The sequence below is a fragment of the Amia ocellicauda genome, unplaced genomic scaffold (assembly GCF_036373705.1).
Source record: "Amia ocellicauda isolate fAmiCal2 unplaced genomic scaffold, fAmiCal2.hap1 HAP1_SCAFFOLD_101, whole genome shotgun sequence".
Taxonomy (NCBI): domain Eukaryota; kingdom Metazoa; phylum Chordata; class Actinopteri; order Amiiformes; family Amiidae; genus Amia; species Amia ocellicauda.
This window is the reverse complement of record NW_027102666.1, coordinates 255,703-279,410: the sequence shown is the minus strand read 5'-3', so window position 1 is coordinate 279,410 and position 23,708 is coordinate 255,703. Positions and strand designations below refer to the sequence as shown.

Sequence of the window (23,708 nt, the reverse complement as noted above, 5' to 3'; positions counted from 1 at the left end):
ATTTTAATTAAAAGTGGCTACACCAGCGTTTACAATTTCAACCTGTCGATGGACGAACGCTCTGAGTGCACCGATTTCGGGACACTTCGGAAACTCTTTCAAAGGCAGGACGACCTGCGCTCTGACAGTGCCTGCGTTTAGCCCTACAAGGTGATGCTGAATGGCTTGTTCAAACGGCTGGTGGTCTTCCGTCACCACCAGACTATCAGAGCTATACTGCGCCTTCAACTACATAAGAGTAACAGCAATGTCGCCGATCCTGCTACGGTCGTATTGTAACGCAATAACATGTATCGATTTTAAAAGTGTCAGTTCCAGTGCCTCGCAAAGCTACCCTTCTGCGATCGTTTGTTCTCAAGGTCAGGATTTCTTGCCACTCCGAGGAAGAGAAAACGACGGCCGGCCTTGGGGCAGAGAGATGGCGAAGGGGTAACACGGCACTGGCACGCGTGCACCGCGGGTTGTTTCCGCCCGGTTTCGAACCAGGGACCTTTCGCGTGTGAGGCGAACGTGATAGCCACTACACTACGGAAACCGACCCGTCCTGGTGTTTCAAATGGCTCCCATCGAAGCCGGCTGGTAAAACGCGCACAGGGGTTTCCCGTGGGCCAGCCTGTGAGATAAAGGTTTCTATTTTCACTGACCTATTTTGCATTGCTCAAGGGCACATCAGGACACTTTGGAAACTCTTTCAAAGGAAGAACGCCCTGAGCTATGACAAGACTTACACTTACCCCAACAAGGTGATGCTCAATGGCTTGTTCAAACAGCTGCTGCTCGTCTTGTGCCACCATCAGACAATCACAAAGCTATTGTGCCTTCTACACCTTACGGTAGCAACAAATCTAACTACTGCTTTACTTTAACAATAATAATGACGGCGACCACGACGACAACAAGAAAAACAAGAACAACAACAACAACAAGAACAAGAACAACAACATCATCATCATCATCATCATCATATTTCAATTAAAAGTGGCTACACCAGCGTTTACTATTTCAACCTGTCGACGGACGGACGCTCTGAGTGCACCAATTTCGGGACACTTAGGAAACTCTATCAAAGGCAGGTCGCCCTGCGCTCTGACAGTGCCTGCACTTAGCCCAACAAGGTGATGCTGAATGGCTTGTTCAAACGGCTGGAGGTCCTCCGTCACCACCAGACTATCAGAGCTATACTGCGCCTTCGACTACATAAGAGTAACAGCAATGTCGCTGATCCTGCTACGGTCGTATTGTAACAGCTACAACATGTATCGATTTTAAAAGTGTGAGTTCCAGCGCCTCGCAAAGCTACCCTTCTGCGATCGTTTATTCTCAAGGTCAGGATTTCTTGCCACTCCGAGGAAGAGAAAATGACGGCCGGCCTTGGGGCAGAGAGATGGCGACGGGTAACATGGCACTGGCACGCGTGCACCGCGGGTTGTTTCCGCCCGGTTTCGAACCGGGGACCTTTCGCGTGTGAGGCAAACGTGATAGCCACTACACTACGGAAAACGACCCGTCCTGGCGTTTCGAATGCCTCCCATCGAAGCAGGCTGATAAAACGCGCACAGGCGTTTCCCGTGGGCCAGCCTGTGAGATAAAGGTTTCTATTTTCACTGACCTATTTTGCATTGCTAAAGGGCACATCAGGACACTTCGGAAACTCTTTCAAAGGCAGGACGCCCTGCGCTCTGACAGTGCCTGCACTTAACCCAACAAGGTGATGCTGAATGGCTTGTTCAAACGGCTGGTGGTCTTCCGTCACCACCAGACTATGAGAGCTATACTGCGCCTTCAACTACATAAGAGTAGATAGTAGGGGTTTTTGGGCGCGGCCTATTTTGTTATGACGTATGCCCTAAGCTTATTAATATTCCTACGTCATAATTGGGGGGCGTGATTTTAGGTAGAGTTATTTCCTTAATTATTCCTACGTCATATCCGTCAGAAAGTGTGCACCCATAAAACCCTGAACAACAAGGCCACCCATAAATACCCCCACCCCTCTGAAGGCAATGCCCCGAAACTCTCCTCTCTATTTAAGAACCCGCGCTTCTTTTAGGCAATACCTCTTTAATTCTCAGCTTCTGAAACATCCCGCTTCTTCAACATGTCCAGCGACATCAACATGAAACCCCGCAAGAAACAATCCCGGGCAAGGGTTCCTGTACTCACCAATTTGAAGATTGAACGCTCCTGGGTGTTGTTCTGGGGGGCTCGACGGGGTAACCGCTTTAAAAGGGATCCCAGCTATGTTGGAGTGGAGCTTCTTGCTTTGGGAGAGAAGGAGGGTACGTTGGAACCTTTTGAGACGGTAATTGAATACTCTTATGAGGACTGGTTGAAGGTGATGGCCTGGAGAGATCTGGGGCTTGTGGATAAGACTCTAGAAGGCTTGCAAGAGGGTCCAAGAGAATGCGAAATGGAGTCTCCGACTCAGGGTTTTGAAAGGTGTGAATGGGAAAGCTTGCAGAACTACGACAGACGACGTGTGGGGTTTTGGAGGGGGGTCTGACGGCTCAGGGGCTACTCTCTTCTAAGAGGGCGGTGTGTCGTGACGTAGTGAAGAGATAGGATAAAAGGTGCAACAATTCATTCATGGTTTAAAATTAAAGAGAATGTCTTACCCGAAAGCTGCGGACGTCGACAGGCTCTACAGGCCTCTTCAAACCCGGGATCACCCCTGGTTCTATTCCCCAGATTTTGTATACACTCTGGAACCCTTTGACTGTGGTTACTCTCCAAGACCTCAGACCCCGGTCCCTCAGGACGAAACAACATGCGGTGCGATGGATGTCCAAATGAGTCTCGGGGATCCCCAGCCTCTGGAGCTCATGGAGGGCCTCGATTTTGCCGAATTGTCTAACGTCTGTGCGTCTCAGGAGGGGGTCAGTCCAATGGATGGAGAAACACCCCACAAACCACCAGGCGACCCAATGAGCATCGGACTGTCCCGGGGGCGTGATGAAGACGCAGGATTCTTGCCCGGGGTATGTGACCAAGTAAGCAGAGTGGTTAAAAGCACCCTGGTGTATATTCTGAGTGCTCTCATCGACCGAGCTCTGAAAGAAGTCTGTCGGGGGTGTGAAGTGAATCACCCCAGTCAGTTGAGACACAGTTGTTTGTTTGAACCAGACCGTTACTATTTCCTGTTCTATTTCAACGTGTTTTACAGAAGACTGAACAAACCGTGGCTGAAACCGGCACTAATCAAGGCGCTCTCTTACTCCCACATACATGTCACTGTGGGACAAGTCCAGAAAATCATAGATGAGATTTTGCTGGAGCTGAAAAAGGAGCCGTTTATAATAGAGAAACTTGGGCAGCTGCTCAATGACCTGGATGAGCCGAGTAGAAAAACCGCTGGCAAGCTAAAAGCTTATTTCTTCCGTAAAGAAGTTAAAGCTGGGGGCAGCGACGAAGAATTCGACATCTACGCCACTGATTCAGACTCTGACCTGAACTAAGGGACTTTGAACATGGGGAATGTTCTGGACTGCTTCTGCAACTGGTTCTGTCATCAACACTCTGCAGCTAACCTGAGAGCGCTATTACACCATGTGCTTGACAGAAAAGTAGCCAACGCGAGCCTTTTCTCTACAGATTTAACCATCGATGAGGATCAACTTTCAAACCTGGAAAAGTGAATGGCTGCTGTAACAAAGACCGGGGGGTACGAACACTGGGATGAAGGGCTCAAGGGGGCCAAGAATGATATTAGGCCATTTCATCAACATCTGTATGACCTTTTACTGAGCATGTTTAATACACCTCTGTTTACTTTTAAAATAGGTCATATTGTTGTTTTATTTACATATGTAACTGAGGTGTGTGCCTACAAGATAAAGAAACAGGTATATTTGTTGATATAGATCAAGTAACCAATCATCTGATTTCTTTTTGTCTGGACCGTAGAAAAAATTGTTGTGTATGTTATACTTTTCTCAAATGTCTAAAAAGGGGTATCTGCTCTCCTGAAGTTGAATAAAAAACCTTGTATAAAAACTTTGCGCATAGTGTGGGTCTGTGTGGTTATTTGACAGAATGACTCGGCAAGCTCCCCAAATGCAGGAACTATACTACAACCCAGCCAAGATTGGGGGTTTGGCGGGTAAGAAGGGTTTTCAAAGAGGACTCGCTGAGGCCGGAGTGAAGGTTAATGATGTGGTTGTTTCAGAATGGTTACGGGAACAAGACGCCTATACCTTACATAAACCTCTCAGGATTAACTTTAAAAGAAACCGCGTATATGCAACTGACATAGATTCACAATGGCAAATGGATCTAGTCGATATGTCAAATTTATCAAAACATAACAATGGTCACAAATTGATGTTGATGTGTATCGATGTGTTATCAAAATATGCCTGGGCTCGCATTCTACATAATAAAACAGGTCGGGCGGTGACAAGGGCCTTTGAGGATATATTGTCCCAGGGTCGATGTCCTAAAAAACTGCAGACTGATAAAGGAAAAGAGTTTCTCAACAGAGAATTTCAGAATCTACTGAAGAGACACAAAATACATCATTTCACCACCGGTAATGAGCTTAGGGCATCGGTAGTGGAGAGGTTTAACCGCACCATAAAGACCAAAATGTGGAGATATTTTACAGCGGTCAACACGTTCAAGTATTTTGATAAAGTTCAGGATTTTATCGATGCTTACAACCAAGGGTATCACACCAGTATTAAAATGAAGCCTTTAGATGTTGATCAAAGTAATTCTTTTAAGGTCTATAAAAAATTATACCGACCATTTATTAAGAAGGGAAAAACTACTTATTAGTTCAACATCGGTGATGTGGTTCGCGTTTCAAAGCTAAGGAGTACTTTTGCCAAAGGTTATGAACAAACATTTTCTGACGAATATTTTACAGTTACCGAACAGTTGGCTAGAGACCCCCCCGTGTACCGGTTAAAAGACTATGACAGGGAGGATATAGAAGGAACGTTTTACGAAGCCGAGTTACAAAAAATTATTGTGGGTAAAGACAGTGTATACAGAGTTGAAAAGATATTAGCTGAAAAAACCCAGAACCGGAAAAAATATGTGTTGATGAAATGGCTTGGATGGCCTGAAAAGTTCAATAGTTGGGTCCCGGAACAACAGGTTTGCGATATTCAATCCTTATTACAACATGCCCGCGGGTGTGTTGGGGGCATTACTTTCGATTCTCAAGATGGAATCAGGAGGCTTCTACGTGACTCTACCCAGTAATGCCTCTCTCGATATATATCCTAAAAATGAAATATCCAGTTACACGGTACAATTTGGAAAATCTATAGATCTAAGGGGGTCGTGGGAAGTGGGGTTGGCGGAAATACAGTATCCTTACACTTGGGCTGTTTTACAAGATAAGGATGCCACCTTCGCCATTTTTGATGATGTTAAAAAGAGTCAATGGACATTCACGATACAAGGAGGTTATTATGACAATGTGGATAAAATATTAGATGAGATGCATAAACAGTTCTCAGAAGGCACCCCCAACATCAAGCTATATTACAACCCTATTAAAAACAGAGTGTACAAGGTGTCAAAACCAGGTATTAGCATTCAAACCAGCGGCCAACTGGGGCGTATATTTGGGTTCTATTCTGACACAGAGAGCAGGTTCTCAGAAGTGGTGGGGCGGCTTTTACACTCTTTATGTGTATACGGATATCATAACCCACCAGAGGGTCGGGGATAGTTATGTCCCCCTTTTGAGAAATGTACTTATTAAAGGTAAAAGCAATGACATGGTCACAATTACTTATGACAAACCACACTACGTACCAGTCTCAAATACCCACTTTGACAACATCACGATCGAAGTAAAATCGGATCAGAATATCAACGTACCCTTCCGCTTCAGTAAAGTTAATGTCAAACTACATTTTCGACCCCTGAAACAGTTTGTACATTATTAAAATGGCTACCTCGAGGGGTTATGTAGATCCTAGCGCCTATGTGGATTATTACAAGATGCAAGATGGAACGGCTTGCCCGGTATTGTAGGAGCCCCCACAATGTATGGCGCCGGTCTAGGAGGACTCTTTCGTGGTCTCTTTAGAATGGCCATACCCCTGCTTAAGAGAGGCTTTGCTATAGCCAGACCCCACTTGAAATCAGCGGCTAAAAATATTGTTAGTGACGTGTTCACCAATGTTATGAACCGGCCAGCTAGCCATGAGCATCAGGAGGGTTCGGGTCTCATGGTAATGGCGAGGAGGGGGGGGTAAAAGAAGAAACAGCATGTGTCCACCAGGGGGCGACAAAGATCCGTGGCTAACAAAAAACGAAGAATCTCTCATTCTCCAACATATCGTGGAAACACTCGGAGAAGGAAGCAGCACAAGAAAAAACCTGCAAAAAGAAAGTCTCAAAGAAAGAAAAATAGAGCCTCAGGATACATCTTTTAAACATGTCTTTTGTCCATCGGAAGAGTCTATCGGAAGAATGCGTCAAATCAGAACTGGATCTGTTTACAGTTCCATACACTCAAACGAGTATAGATAAGATCATATATGTAGAGATTCCCCCTCTTTCTGCAATTTCAGACACGGCCCCTCTGGAGTTTTTTATAGCTGGCAATGGCGAGGATTATATTGATTTGAATAACACATTTATTTTAATGAACTGTAAAGTGACTGATGAGGATGGCGATGCAATCGAGAAGACGACCAACGCTGGGGTCATCAATTACCCGGTGGCCACCATGTTTTCACAGGTGGATGTGACCCTGGGAGATCGGCTCATTAGTCAAAGCAGCAATACTTACCCCTATAGAGCCATGATGGAGTGTATACTTAATTATAGTGAGGAGACCCTAAGCAAACAGTTCAGCCCCGGCCTTTTCTTCAAAGACATCCCGGAAGCTATGGACGACAAGGATCCAGAGGGACTCAATAAGGGTTTGCAAAAAAGAATGGCCTTTTCAACAGAAGGGAGGACCTTTGAGCTAATGGGGCATATCCATGCAGACATATTTTTCCAAGAAAAACTCATGCTCAACGGGGTAGACATTAAAATTAAAATGATCCGTAGTAAAAGTGCTTTTTTTCTGATGACCCCTGATACTGAAAAATATAAACTGACCATATTATCGGCCTCGCTGTTTGTGAAAAAAGTGTCCGTCTCCCCGGCGGTTAAACTAGGACACGCGCAGGCGTTAATGACGGCAAACACCAAGTACCCGATCGAAAGAGTCTATATGAAAGTCCACAGTATCCCCGCAGGGACACGGGTGATGAACCAGGAAAATCTGTTTCTAGGACAGCTCCCAAAACAGGTTATTATAGGTCTCGAAGATAATGATGCATTTACCGGGGTTTACAACAAGAACCCCTTTAACTTTAAACATTATAACGCGGAATTTATAGCGTTGTACGTCGATGGTGTGCAGGTTCCATCCAGACCTTTTCAACCTGACTTTGAAAACGGCAATGCGGTTCGTGAATATGACAGTCTAGTACTGGCTACGGGTCGCCATCTCAAGGATCAAACTCCCGGCTGATCGATCGCCGGGAATACTGCAGCGGTTACACCCTGTACGGTTTCAACCTGACCCCTGACGAAGAGTGTGGACAACATTTTTCACAGATGAAGACGGGCAATATGCGTTTGGAGATGCGTTTCAAGCAGCCTCTACCACGCACTGTAAATATGGTCGTGTATGCAGTGTTTGACAACATTATTGAGGTGAATCAGAGGAGAAACGTTATGTATGATTATTATTAAAATGAACACCAGAGAGCTCAACCACATCATGAATGCCCTGGCCAGCTCACGGAAACTGTTTCAAGGAGTCTACACCTGCGATCAGCTGCCTAAATTTAAGATCAAGAATTTACCTGCAATGTACATAATCAACACACACCCTAAAAACATGCCCGGAGAACATTGGCTGGCTATTTATCTAAGGGAGGACCACCGTGGTGAATTTTTTGATTCCTATGCAAACCCCCCGGATTTCAGACCTTTCCCTCGGAAGATCAATAACTTTCTGCTCAACAACTGTCAAGAAACCATTTACAGCGGTCGTCAAGTACAAAGTCTTCAGACCTTCACTTGTGGTCAACACTGTGTGTTTTTCTTATATCATAGATCTAAAGGAAGGTCATACCCCGATATTATGGCCTTGTACAGTGAGGATTTAGGCCAAAATGATAAAAAAGTGGCAGAGTTTGTCAGGACACTGTGGACCCCCCCTTATAACACAATGACTTACGACCCTAGCCAGCCGTGTATACAGATGGGGTGTTCTTGTGAGGATTTTAAAAGATGTCATGCGTGTTAAGGTGAAAAAATAATGAAAACAGCCTTTGAATCATTAGTTTTGTTTTTATTCAACACAATTCTTATACAAAGCAGGGGTTATGGTATAAATAAATGTACAACATTTGAAAAATAAAAAATAAAAATAAAAAATTGTTTGTCGGGTCATTATTTACAGGGGAGACAAATAAAAACATGAGATTAATAAGCTTCCCAACAATGGATAGATCCTGAGGATGGTCGCTCAGCATGGTCAGAGTAATGAGATATCGGAGTCAGATCAGGCTCCACCTCTTTACACAGACGGATTTTTTGTCGCGTTTCCTGGTTAGGAACTGTTGATTGGGGCATGTTCAGACAGGCCATCGCCTGTAGGAAAGCATTCCAGCCTACAGGTCGGCGACTATCGGGTACCTTATTAGTGCTAGTGACACTCTTCAACAAATCAAACATGTGTGAACCTTTGATCACCGCAACATCTTTATCAACCGTTCCCCCCGCATCAGCCCCAGAACCATTTTCTTGAGAGGCCATGGTTAAAGTTAAAATGTTTTGATCTTTTTCACCCTGTCTAACCAGACGGAGGTAGCGCTGTAACGTGTTGGTATACAACTGGGCTTTGGAATACTGATTTAAATCGGCCCTGGCCTGTATAGCTTTCATTTCAGAGTCCAGGTTGTTTTCGGCCGTTTGTCTAATGGGCTCTGGCCCGACAACATTTTTTCTCAGTTTCTCAAGCTGCTCCTGAGGGATCAAAAACATTTTCTGAGCATATTCCATTATTAACCCACTCTGGAAGCTAGAAGACTGGTTAGGAAAGGCACGGCTATGCTCAACAGCGGTCCTATAAAACCCCCGGTTTGATTAATCTTCTTTCTTTTTCTTTTAATAGAATACTTCTTATTAGCGATGATCTTGATAACCGCTTTTTGTTTTTTGAGTTTAGAATGTTGAGAAGGGGTTAGGGGTATATTACCGCGTAAGATGTTAAAAGCTATTTCACACAGGGTCTCGATCAAATCCGAGGGGGCCCCTGCCAGCACAGCTTTCCTATGGCGCGGGCTCCTCTCAAATAACATTTGCAAAAGCGGCAGATTTCTTTTAATCCGAACAGACATTCTTATTTATTTCCTTTTCTTTAGCACATAGACTGCCGGCCAATCGTGCGGGCACAAACCTGTTCTTAGGGGAAAGTCTTCTGGGGTTTGTGCATTTAATTCCGCAATCAAGTACCCGTAGGGTTTTTTGGTGGCATCCTCAAATGCCTCCAAAAAGAACTTGGTCTGGTTAGGGTACATTTGACGAGCCAAGACGGTGACCTGTAGTTTATCTCTGGGGTTTTTAAAAAGAATTATATAATTGGCATATAAATTAATAGTGCGGCTTTTTTTACCTTGAAAAAATAGATTTTGAACTAAATAAATAATACTTAAATTCCTATGATGAGTGTACTTTGTGAAAGCTTTTTCCACTTCACTGTTGTCACCGGCCTGCTCCATCAGGTCATCAAGGATCACTAGGTTAGTATTACCGGGCGGGAACAAGTCATCGCCACACAACGAGGCGGGGAGACCTTGCACAAATTTCAGATTATTTTTTTTCGAAGCCAAATCATCGTAGAGAGGTTGCCAGCAAGAGAAACACCACACTATGTTGTCAAGAGCTTGGGACACGGTTGCGTCCACATCTTCTATGATGTTCTTTATAAGATAGCTCTTCCCCGAATTGGAGGGACCGGCTATAATACAGGAGAAAGGGTGTTGAAGTCTGTTTTCAAAACCACCGCTAATATCCATAAGGCAGAGTGGTATAATCAGTCTTCAACACTCTTTTATTGTACACCACCCTGAACCGTTTGTTTAGTGATCTATTTTCCAACGTGTACCCCTTTTTATTGCGATAGATCTGATTTCCGGCTGTAATAATCTCACGAGGAGGCGCGTCTTTCTCGGTTACAAAACTTTCTACCAGGGTCGTCAGAGACTTGATGTTAATGAGCTTGTTGTTACAATGGTTCAGAGTGAAACCCTTAACTTTCATACAGGTCTTACCCGCAGCCGTTCTGTATGCGTAAGTCTTAGGACCCCCTGAAACAAACTCCACTATGTGGTCCTGAGGATCTAGTTCGCTCGTTAACTCCCCAAGGTAGTCCCCGAGGGGAGGGACCCAATCCCCTGGCCTGGTGACAAAGATTACAGAGTCAGTATCATGATAGAGCGTGCGTTCCTGCAACTGATCCATTAAGTTGTACAGTTCAAGCCGGGCGTAAGCCGTGGTAAAAACCGCTATGAAAACATTAACGTTCCCCTGTTTGGTGGGGAAATCTTTAGGGGCCCTCCACTGGACCTGTGCCACGTGGTCATTTAAGAATTGAAAGTGTGATACTGCATGTTGTTTGGAAAACATAAATTCTATAAACTGTTCAGGGGTTTTAATCAAGGTTGTGTTTAGACGGTAATTTCTTTCCCCAAACTTACCCCACAGACTGTTTAAAATCAGTTTGGACATTTGTCTCTTGGCGGGGTTTACAGTTATGTTCCCCAGCTCTAGACGGATCCCTTCCTTTTCAAAATATTGCTAAACGTATCGCTCTTTGGCCGCGGAGTCAACACACCATGAGGGATAGCCCGATGCCTCCTGTTTCCCTTTCAGATGGGTCATAATGTAATCAGCAAAAAGAGTATCAGATTTTTCAGAAAAATGCCAAACCTCATACACCTTACCGACTCTGTAACCTTTCTCCACCGCCTTGTCAAGCTCAATGCTACACCAGACACCCGTCAGCGCTCTCTCTTCATCACTGTGCAGACAAGAGGTAGTTTGATTTTCAGTTTCCACACACATTCTACACAGAGGGAACATCAATTTTCCCGAACACCTGTAAGGCAACACGGGTAAGAACAGCTCGCGAGGAGGGTACATGGTGACTTTGATCAAACCAAAGTAATGTCCGATTTCGAGAAAGTCACGATAAACAATGGTTGGACGCCCCACCGGGTACATTTTGGTCTTGTTGACATAAGGGTACAGACTGGTGAAATCATAGTAATCTACTCTCTCACCCTCCTTTACCTCATAATGTAAACAGAGGGCGTTGGTACGACCCCCAAATAACGCATCCCGGGGCTCAAGACGTTCAGGAAAGTCCAAGGTTTCCATAAACCGTTGTACCCCCGCATCCTGTTGCTTCAGGGTCGTCCACTCGTGTTCCCAAATCACCAGCACGTTCAAACCATAGGTGTTTTTTAAAGTTTCAATTCGTTCCTGGAAATCATAGTACATATCACTGCAGAGTTTTTGTGTTACGGGGTTAAAGGTGTTTGGGTCGAAGCACTGAGGACAGCCATGGTAAATACAACCTGCAAACTCATAAGCGGTACGCCGCCCGGACACGTCGCTAAAACCGTCTAAGTAGTAAGGCCCCATTTTGACTTCCCCTTGATTTAAAGCATGTCTGATGAAGATGTTATCCCGGGCACTCAGGTATTCCAGCCACTGTATGGAGACAGTCGAAAAGTTCTTTTGTCTAGCACGATAGTTGTCAGAAGTGGTGACCGCTATAGTGTTTTTCTGCAAGAAATTGGACCGATACATTTTCATGCAGAGAGACGCTATGGTCACACTTTGCAAAGGGTCGAGACCCGATGTGTTGATAACCTCGGCGCGGAAACGCACACAGGCTTCTTTAAGGATCACCACATCATTTTTACAATAAGCAGCCATCTCTTCTCGGTCATCAAAAACACCTCCCTTAACCGTATTGTACCATTTAAAGAATTCCTCCCTCTCATGAGACATCATAGTATCAACCCCATAATAAGTGGCGGGCAGGTAGGACCCTCGATAATTTTGAGTGTCCATAGTATTAAAAAAATGGCAGAACCAACCTTTCTTCTGAGCCTCAAAACCCAGAGCCTTAGGCAAAGCGCTCAATTTCATGGGGATGAAATTTAACGAGTCTATGTAACGTTAGTTGAAAGCTTCGTCGGTGAAACACATGATCTTGCTACCCTGATCTATTATTTTTGGGGTCACCCCATTTTCCACCAGATACTTCATCAAAATGTAAGAATCATAACCCTTAGCATTGTGGGCAATAAATGTGTAATTGAGGTATTTTGGACCGCGATACCGCGTAAAGAAATCCCTGACACAACTCTCACCGCTAGCTGACCACTCACGATCCAACATGTCAATACAGAGTATATAATTAGCAACGTGGACCCCGTTTTCTTGCCGGCATTCAAAAGCAAAAAAGACATACCGGTTGTGCGGCGGCTCCTTTTTAACCGGCTGAATAAAGCACTGGTGTTCGGACCCCGGGGTTAAATCAGCATTACAGATCCTGCATCTCGGCTCCAGACATTTGTGTGGTTTAACCTCATGAAAACGGTACTGGAGGCAACACTGCGGGCAATATTTAGTTTGATCACAATAACTCTGTTTTTTAACCCCCTCAGCAGCGGCCCTCTGTACCTTATGCTCGGAAAAACAGAACGCTGAGAGACAAATCCTTAAGCAATCTTTACATCGGATGGTAGGGGCCAAACCCTTACGACATTGCGGATTGAAACAGACGTTACAGTAACCGTCACAGCGGTGCTTAAGCTTATCATTGAAGGCCTTATAACACCAATGACAAACATACGAACAACCCAAAAAAGCCGTCAAACTCTTTATTCCAAAGTAATGACTATCACTTAGGAAGAGAAACAGTGTCTGTGTATGGGTTTCAGGATGTGTCTGAAATTTCACAAATACTTCCTTTACCTCACAACGGTACCACACAACAATTTTTAAAGACAACAACTCCTCAAACTTGGTGATGTCTGAAAAGGCAACCATCTGTTGAGAGTTTAAGCCGGCCCTCTGATGAAGCATTAAAGCTTCTTGCAGAGCTTGGGGTTCAGGCATGTCGGGGGTGAGTAGTTTTATTAAACTGTAAGCAAAACAGAGCTTATTGTCCCCACTGGAACTCACCACTAATTGCCTGAGCTTGGTCCTAATTATGTCGTTCTTCAAGCATTTCGACAGTCTTCTAAGCGCCCCACCCTCAGGGTTACGAACCACATTCATTACCAGAGACAGACTTTCATCAGCTATGATGGCTGCGTTACTTTGCAATAACGCTTCGATTTTAGCCAGACGTCTAAATTATCTCCACTCAGCATTACAGATAGGTTGCTAAACAAATCATCCCCTCTGAGTTCTAACTGTACAACATCTCGAGGTCTGACCCTTTCAGCAACCTGTTCAAGCATTTTCTGCAAGGCCTCGTGTATGTTGACAAATATTTCTGCATAATTGTCACAATTTAAAAGTTCTGCAAAATTAAAACGCTGAATCATTTCAAAATTGTTATAGGCCGGTCTATCTATAATCACGGGATCACTGGTACTCTTGGACACATCATCATTTTGAACAAAGCCTTCACCCCCTACATTCTCACAGAGCATGTCCTCCACAGCCTTATCAGTCTCAGAACCCTCCACATTCCGAACACCCCCACTGCTGACATCTACAAAACCCCCTTTTTGAGGAGGCTCATTTAAAGCCTGTAAAAGTCCTTCAAAGATATCCAAGACCCTCCTCTATAGTGATGGCTGCTTCTGCCGCCATCCTGTGTTCTAATTGTCTCAAATCATTTATAAAAGGGGCAGAATTTGGTTGGGGTAGCTCCTCCAAAGCCTCCACCATTTCAAACAAATCGGGGTGAACTAGGGGGTGAACCTCTATAAGCGCTACCGGTGGGAGGTGGTTATTTAGATCATTGACCATCTGTAACAGGTCGGGGTTCACCGGTAAGTCTGTTAATTCACATTCTATCGGTGGTAATTGGGGGTTATTTAAATCATTTATCATTTGTAATAGTTCCAGGTTCATTGGGACATCAGAGGAGTTCACAACAGGGCCGGGGATGTTCTCTCGGGAAGGTCTTTTTGGGGCCCTAGCTTGTTCATAATCCTTTAGTTTGTGAGTTCTTTTACCAAGTCAGGACATTTTTTAATTTATTTTTTATTTTTCCAACAACCCACAATAGTAAGGCGTTTTGTGTCTATTAAAACATTAAATACGGTACAATTCGTTAGTAAGGGTATTAATAAGGGTGTTTTGGCTCTCTATCACCAGGTTTTGCCCCACTAACACAAGTCTTTGATTTTGTAACAAAGTATGTAGCAACTCATGGCGACTTTCAGGAAGTAGCTCCGGGGGCTGGTGGCCTGGCTCAGCTTCAAAGGATGGTCGCTCCGGTAAATCTCGGTCGAAGGAGGCAGGGAGCGAGCGTATACTCATGGACGGAGACCAAGAAGGCCTTTGCGGTGACACCCTGGCCAAGCGCGGGGTACTGTTCCGCGTTTCTGTAGCCAAGAAACGGGTCTGGGGGGACGATGTTGAAACCAGGCCGTCGTTGGGTGGTGTGACCGCCCTGACTGACGGCGACCCCTGAGGTTGTTGGATGCCTGTATTTGTTCCGCCCGACAATGCGGCGGGCTGAATCTGGGGTGTTGAATTACCCCCAGAAGGCTGTGGCCTGAGTAGATGTTGGGGGGTCTCCAAGACCACCGTGGGGGATCCTCTCGGTGATCTCACCGGGGAAGATGTTTGATCCCACTTAGACGGGGTAATTGTCCTCAATAGCTCATCCACAGAATGACTATCCCAAGAGTCTTGGGAAGAATAAAAATATACATTACATTTACATCTTTAAACGGCGACAGAAATCAAACTTAAAACAACATGTCCAGGACATTCAAAACCTTTAGCTTTTTTAGACCTTTGAAAATAGCCTTAGACATTCACTACAACGCCTTATTATTTACAGACAATATATTTATTAGGACTTGATAATAAATGTAAAACAGAGAAGCCACTGTAAATAAACTGTTTCTTAAATGTTTCTTTAAAAACTGTAATATTGTTAATAAAACACACACACACACAACAACATTTCATTTTTAAACGAACCTTCCAAGTGTAAACGCTTCCTGATCCCGGGACTTCCTGTTTCACAAACGTTTTCACGATCTGTTTAAATATTAAATACAATGAACACCTTCAAGCCTTTTCCTACAACCACTTTAAAACAGAAGTATAATAGCGGGAGATAAGCCAAACAACTTACTAAACCCTTTCGGACGGCTTTACTTCCTAACCAGACGGTACGGCAATCGGTCATTTCTAAACACGTTCCCCAGAAACAAGCCTAGACCTGTCCGGACTTCTAAAGATCTTTCCCAGAACCCCCCGCCCTACAGGAAACGGGCACCCATCGCTTAAATATTAGCCCTCAACGGGCAAACAAAGCCCTTTTAAAAACATTAAAGTTTGAAAGATCTTACTTACCTCCACAGAATAATCGTTTCTTAAGTTTTTCGGCTGGTTTAGCTTTTTGCACCGCTGTGAAGGTAAGAGACATGTTTAACCTTTAACCACACCGCTTTATAAAAAGCTTTAACCTCTTACAGGCTGCAGATATATACTCACAGCTATCAGATACCGGGGCTGACGGCCTTTCAGATTCTTGAAAGGTTACGGTTCTCGAAGGTAAAACGAAACAAGCCCTTGATGTGGAAGGCCTTTCGTTGTCTCGAACCACGTTTCTTAATACTGTTAGACAGGATAATTTTTTAAAATTAACAAAACTGGACTCAAACATCTTACAGAAACGTTATACAAACAAACAGGGGTTTAGTTCTTACCCGGTCGGCAGACAGCCTGTCTAGGGTCAACCACTTCTCTTGGTCGATCCTCGGAGACATTAATCACAGGCCTTTCGATAGTTTCTGTGTAATTAAAGAGACCGGCATTAATATGTATTAAAACGTTTTCATAACTCTAATGAGCCGCTTCAAAACCACACACACCCATACATAAGAACCCATGAGCGCAAACACAAAAATCTTACCGTTGTTGTTCCAGATGATCTCCTCAGCGTTGGGAATTAACTCCTGTTGACTGGCTGAAAAATAATTTTACAGAACTTAAAACAGATGTTATAGCCTTGTTTACAATACATGCACACAACACGCTCTGAGTCAGTGAAAATAATCTGAAGACTTACCAAAAAACTCGTTTAAATCGAAGTCGCAGATGTTGTTTCCGGACACTGTTGATCTTTAGTCTTAAATCGAAAGGTCAGTATGAGTCTGTTGAGCTGAAGACCAGACCTTCATACTTATACTGATGTCCACATGCCGGATCTTCTTGTAAGGCATTGTTCTGGTCTGGCCTTTGTGCCGCCCTGTTACCAATTAACATATCAAAACCAACCAATAAAATGACACTGCATCAAATTTCAAATAGAAACCAAGATGGAGACGATCTCTCTCCTCTCTACTCTAAACTTTTATTAGAACCTTTTGGTCTCTCAAAAAAACATTTTTAAGCATCAAGACCTATAGTCAACAACCACTAAGAATATTTTAGGCCTTTATAAGCGCTAAAAAACAACCTGAGCCAAGAAAATAACCATAAAGATCTAAAATAACTAGCGCTTTTACAGTGATTTTTTTTTTTTTTTTTTAATAGCGATGCTTTGTTTGGTATTAAACAAGTCACAAACTACTCAGAACAGAGTTTATCCCCGCAAAAGAGATATTTGGGTTTACTTTACAAAGCTTATGAATTATATAGGTTAAAAGTATTCTGAATGTTTTGATACCACACGCCATACCTACTGTTGTCTGAGCCCACCCCCGCCCCCCATGGTGTGAGTGATTTAGCCTTGAGTGTTGTGATCTATTTAGCATTGAGTGATCAGTTGTTTTTATTTTTTAAACGATTCCTTATCATCAGGGATTGAGACTGCTAAAATACCTTAAAAGCATATCCTTATCTTAAGTCTAACTCTTATGAGCTTTAAGACCCTAGAATGTATTTAAGTAAAACGACTGAACACATTATGTGAGAGATAAAATATAACCACAGCTTTTTTTTTTTTTTTTTACAAAAACAATTAACCTATACACACAAACACCCACACACACACCCTCTTTTTTAATTTTATTTTTAATTAAATTTGAGGGGAGAGACAGAGCCAGATACAGTGTGGATAACATAAATACCCTATGCAAAACAGGCATTGATAGGACCTGGGATCATAACAGACAACAGAACTTGTTAATCTTATAAAATGATTGGGCGAGATAGAGAGAGAGACAGACAGAGACAGTGTGAATATGATAAACGCACTATTCAAAACTGGCATTGTTAAGACCTGGGACCATTACAGACAACAGAACTTGTTGATCTTATAACGGTTTAGATTTACTAAACCATTACATGTATATTTAAAAAAGACCCCCAACCACTACAGGAAGAGCCGACCCATTCACACTCTACAGTTGACCAACAAGAACAACAAGAACAACAGGTTATGGGCGGCCTTGTTGTTCAGGGTTTTATGGGTGTACACTTTCTGACGGATATGACGTAGGAATAATTAAGGATATAACTCTACCTAAAATCACGCCCCCCAATTATGACGTAGGAATATTAATAAGCTTAGGGCATACGTCATAACAAAATAGGCCGCGCCCAAAAAACCCTACTATCTACTCATAAGAGTAACAGCAATGTCGCCGATCCTGCTACGGTCGTATTGTAACAGCAACAACATGTATCGATTTTAAAAGTGTCAGTTCCTGCGCCTCGCAAAGCTACCCTTCTGTGATCGTTTGTTCTCAAGGTCAGGATTTCTTGCCACTCCGAGGAAGAGAAAACGACATCCAGCCTTGGGGCAGAGAGATGGGGACAGGTAACACGGCACTGGCACGCGTGCACCGCGGGTTGTTTCCGCCCGGTTTCAAACCAGGGACCTTTCGCGTGTGAGGCAAACGTGATAGCCACTAAACTACAGAAACCAACCCGTCCTGGTGTTTCGAATGGCTCCCATCGAAGCCGGCAGGTAAAACGTGCACAGGCGTTTCCCGTGGGCCAGCCTGTGAGATAAAGGTTTCTATTTTCACTGACCTATTTTGCATTGCTCAAGGGCACATCAGGACACTTTGGAAACTCTTTCAAAGGAAGAACGTCCTGAGCTATGACAAGACTTACACTTACCCCAACAAGGTGATGCTCAATGGCTTGTTCAAACAGCTGCTGCTCGTCTTGTGCCACCATCAGACAATCACAGAGCTATTGTGCCTTCTACACCTTACGGTAGCAACAAATCTAACTACTGCTTTACTTTAACAATAATAATGACGGCGACTACGACGACAACAAGAACAACAACAACAACAACAACAACAACAACAATATCATCATCATCATCATCATCATCAGATTTTAATTAAAAGACCACCAGACTATCAGAGCTATACTGCGCCTTCAACTACATAAGAGTAGATAGTAGGGTTTTTTGGGCGCGGCCTATTTGTTATGACGTATGCCCTAAGCTTATTAATATTCCTACGTCATAATTGGGGGGCGTGATTTTAGGTAGAGTTATTTCCTTAATTATTCCTACGTCATATCCGTCAGAAAGTGTACACCCATAAAACCCTGAACATCAAGGCCACCCATAAATACCCCCACCCCTCTGAAGGCAACGCCCCGAAACTCTCCTCTCTATTTAAGAACCCGCGCTGCTTTTAGGCAATACCTCTTTAATTCTCAGCATCAGAAACATCCCGCTTCTTCAACATGTCCAGCGACATCAACATGAAACCCCGCAAGAAACAATCCCGGGCAAGGGTTCCTGTACTCACCATTTTGAAGATTGAACGCTCCTGGGTGTTGTTCTGGGGGGCTCGACGGGGTTACCGCTTTAAAAGGTATCCCAGCTATGTTGGAGTGGAGCTTTTTGCTTTGGGAGAGAAGGAGGGTACGTTGGAACCTTTTGAGACGGTAATTGAATACTCTTATGAGGACTGGTTGAAGGTGATGGCCTGGAGAGATCTGGGGCTTGTGGATAAGACTCTAGAAGGCTTGCAAGAGGGTCCAAGAGAATGCGAAATGGAGTCTCCGACTCAGGGTTTTGAAAGGTGTGAATGGGAAAGCTTGCAGAACTACGGTAGAGTGGTGAAGAGTCTATCTCTAACTACAGATCGTAAGGTTTTGTTTAGCAGTACCCTGATTACAAACCCTATTGAAGGGGGTGTGGAGGATCCAGAAAAACAGGTTACTGAAATTATGTTTGACGCCGTGGACTGGCCGTTCTTGAAAGAGGTCATAAACTGTATAAATGATGGTTTTGACATCTTGACCAAATGTTCGCAACTGGATTTGGTTAGAAGGAGAAAATGCTGGATTATGGATTATATATCCCCCTTGAATGACGACGACGATGATAAAACAGACGACGTGTGGGGTTTTGGAGGGGGGTCTGACGGCTCAGGGGCTACTCTCTTCTAAGAGGGCGGTGTGTCGTGACGTAGTGAAGAGATAGGATAAAAGGCGCAACAATTCAATCATGGTTGAAAATTAAAGAGAATGTCTTACCTGAAAGCTGCGGACGTCGACAGGCTCTACAGGCCTCTTCAAACCCGGGATCACCCCTGGTTCTATTCCCCAGATTTTGTATACACTCTGGAACCCTTTGACTGCGGTTACTCTCCAAGACCTCAGACCCCGGTCCCTCAGGACGAAACAACATGCGGTGCGATGGATGTCCAAATGAGTCTCGGGGATCCCCAGCCTCTGGAGCTCATGGAGGGCCTCGATTTTGCCGAATTGTCTACCGTCTGTGCGTCTCAGCAGGGGGTCAGTCCAATGGATGGAGAAACACCCCACAAACCACCAGGCGACCCAATGAGCATCGGACTGTCCCGGGGGCGTGATGAAGACGCAGGATTTATGCCCGGGGTATGTGACCAAGTAAGCAGAGTGGTTAAAAGCACCCTGGTGTATATTCTGAGTGCTCTCATCGACCAAGCTCTGAAAGAAGTCTGTCGGGGGTGTGAAGTGAATCACCCCAGTCAGTTGAGACACAGTTGTTTGTTTGAACCAGACCGTTACTATTTCCTGTTCTATTTCAACGTGTTTTACAGAAGACTGAACAAACCGTGGCTGAAACCGGCACTAATCAAGGCGCTGTCTTACTCCCACATACATGTCACTGCGGGACAAGTCCAGAAAATCATAGATGAGATTTTGCTGGAGCTGAAAAAGGAGCCGTTTATAATAGAGAAACTTGGGCAGCTGCTCAATGACCTGGATGAGCCGAGTAGAAAAACCGCTGGCAAGCTAAAAGCTTATTTCTTCCGTAAAGAAGTTAAAGCTGGGGGCAGCGACGAAGAATTCGACATCTACGCCACTGATTCAGACTCTGACCTGAACTAAGGGACTTTGAACATGGGGAATGTTCTGGACTGCTTCTGCAACTGGTTCTGTCATCAACACTCTGCAGCTAACCTGAGAGCGCTATTACACCATGTGCTTGACAGAAAAGTAGCCAACGCGAGCCTTTTCTCTACAGATTTAACCATCGATGAGGATCAACTTTCAAACCTGGAAAAGTTAATGGCTGCTGTAACAAAGACCGGGGGGTACGAACACTGGGATGAAGCGCTCAAGGGGGCCAAGAATGATATTAGGCCATTTCATCAACATCTGTATGACCTTTTACTGAGCATGTTTAATACACCTCTGTTTACTTTTAAAATAGGTCATATTGTTGTTTTATTTACATATGTAACTGAGGTGTGTGCCTACAAGATAAAGAAACAGGTATATTTGTTGATATAGATCAAGTAACCAATCATCTGATTTCTTTTTGTCTGGACCGTAGAAAAAATTGTTGTGTATGTTATACTTTTCTCAAATGTCTAAAAAGGGGTATCTGCTCTCCTGAAGTTGAATAAAAAACCTTGTATAAAAACTTTGCGCATAGTGTGGGTCTGTGTGGTTATTTGACAGAATGACTCGGCAAGCTCCCCAAATGCAGGAACTATACTACAACCCAGCCAAGATTGGGGGTTTGGCGGGTAAGAAGGGTTTTCAAAGAGGACTCGCTGAGGCCGGAGTGAAGGTTAATGATGTGGTTGTTTCAGAATGGTTACGGGAACAAGACGCCTATACCTTACATAAACCTCTCAGGATTAACTTTAAAAGAAACTGCGTATATGCAACTGACATAGACTCACAATGGCAAATGGATCTAGTCGATATGTCAAATTTATCAAAACATAACAATGGTCACAAATTGATGTTGATGTGTATCGATGTGTTATCAAAATATGCCTGGGCTCGCATTCTACATAATAAAACAGGTCGGGCGGTGACAAGGGCCTTTGAGGATATATTGTCCCAGGGTCGATGTCCTAAAAAACTGCAGACTGATAAAGGAAAAGAGTTTCTCACCAGAGAATTTCAGAATCTACTGAAGAGACACAAAATACATCATTTCACCACCGGTAATGAGCTTAAGGCATCGGTAGTGGAGATGTTTAACCGCACCATGAAGACCAAAATGTGGAGATATTTTACAGCGGTCAACACGTTCAAGTATTTTGATAAAGTTCAAGATTTTATCGATGCTTACAACCAAGGGTATCACACCAGTATTAAAATGAAGCCTATAGATGTTGATCAAAGTAATTCTTTTAAGGTCTATAAAAAATTATACGGACCATTTATTAAGAAGGGAAAAACTACTTATAAGTTCAACATCGGTGATGTGGTTCGCGTTTCAAAGCTAAGGAGTACTTTTGCCAAAGGTTATGAACAAACATTTTCTGACGAATATTTTACAGTTACCGAACAGTTGGCTAGAGACCCCCCCGTGTACCGGTTAAAAGACTATGACGGGGAGGATATAGAAGGAACGTTTTACGAAGCCAAGTTACAAAAAATTATTGTGGGTAAAGACAGTGTATACAGAGTTGAAAAGATATTAGATGAAAAAACCCAGAACCGGAAAAAATATGTGTTGATGAAATGGCTTGGATGGCCTGAAAAGTTCAATAGTTGGGTCCCGGAACAACAGGTTTGCGATATTCAATCCTTATAACAACATGCCCGCGGGTGTGTTGGGGGCATTACTTTCGATTCTCAAGATGGAATCAGGAGGCTTCTACGTGACTCTACCCAGTAACGCCTCTCTCGATATATACCCTAAAAATGAAATATCCAGTTACACGGTACAATTTGGAAAATCTATAGATCTAAGGGTGTCGTGGGAAGTGGGGTTGGCGGAAATACAGTATCCTTACACTTGGGCTGTTTTACAAGATAAGGATGCCACCTTCGCCATTTTTGATGATGTTAAAAAGAGTCAATGGACATTCACGATACAAGGAGGTTATTATGACAATGTGGATAAAATATTAGATGAGATGCATAAACAGTTCTCAGAAGGCACCCCCAACATCAAGCTATATTACAACCCTATTAAAAACAGAGTGTACAAGGTGTCAAAACCAGGTATTAGCATTCAAACCAGCGGCCAACTGGGGCGTATATTAGGGTTCTATTCTGACACAGAGAGCAGGTTCTCAGAAGTGGTGGGGCGGCTTTTATACTCTTTATGTGTATACGGATATCATAACCCACCAGAGGGTCGGGGATAGTTATGTCCCCCTTTTGAGAAATGTACTTATTAAAGGTAAAAGCAATGACATGGTCACAATTACTTATGACAAACCACACTACGTACCAGTCTCAAAGACCCACTTTGACAACATCACGATCGAAGTAAAATCGGATCAGAATATCAACGTACCCTTCCGCTTCGGTAAAGTTAATGTCAAACTACATTTTCGACCCCTGAAACAGTGTGTACATTATTAAAATGGCTACCTCGAGGGGTTATGTAGATCCTAGCGCCTATGTGGATTATTACAAGATGCAAGCCGGGAACGGCTTGCCCGGTTTTGTAGGAGCCCCCACAATGTATGGCGCCGGTCTAGGGGGACTCTTTCGTGGTCTCTTTAGAATGGCCGTACCCCTGCTTAAGAGAGGCTTTGCTATAGCCAGACCCCACTTGAAATCAGCGGCTAAAAATATTGTTAGTGACGTGTTCACCAATGTTATGAACCGGGCAGCTAGCCATGAGCATCAGGAGGGTTCGGGTCTCATGGTAATGGCGAGGAGGGGGGGTAAAAGAAGAAACAGCATGTGTCCACCAGGGCGACGAAGATTCGTGGCTAACAAAAAACGAAGAATCTCTCATTCTCCAACATATCGTGGATACACTCGGAGAAGGAAGCAGCACAAGAAAAAACCTGCAAAAAGAAAGTCTCAAAGAAAGAAAAATAGAGCCTCAGGATACATCTTTTAAACATGTCTTTTGTCCACAGTCTATCGGAAGAATGCGTCAAATCAGAACTGGATCTGTTTACAGTTCCATACACTCAAACGAGTATAGATAAGATCATATATGTAGAGATTCCCCCTCTTTCTGCAATTTCAGACACGGCCCCTCTGGAGTTTTTTATAGCTGGCAATGGCGAGGATTATATTGATTTGAATAACACATTTATTTTAATGAACTGTAAAGTGACTGATGAGGATGG

At 43.7% G+C, this 23,708-nt stretch overlaps 1 non-coding gene across 1 annotated transcript; it reads right to left on the bottom strand.

Annotated features, from left to right (window-relative positions):
• Positions 1-462: 462 nt before the first annotated feature.
• Positions 463-535, bottom strand: trnav-cac (transfer RNA valine (anticodon CAC)). Its single transcript has one exon. It is a non-coding gene; the product is annotated as a tRNA-Val (tRNA).
• Between the last annotated feature and the right edge of the window lie 23,173 nt (positions 536-23,708).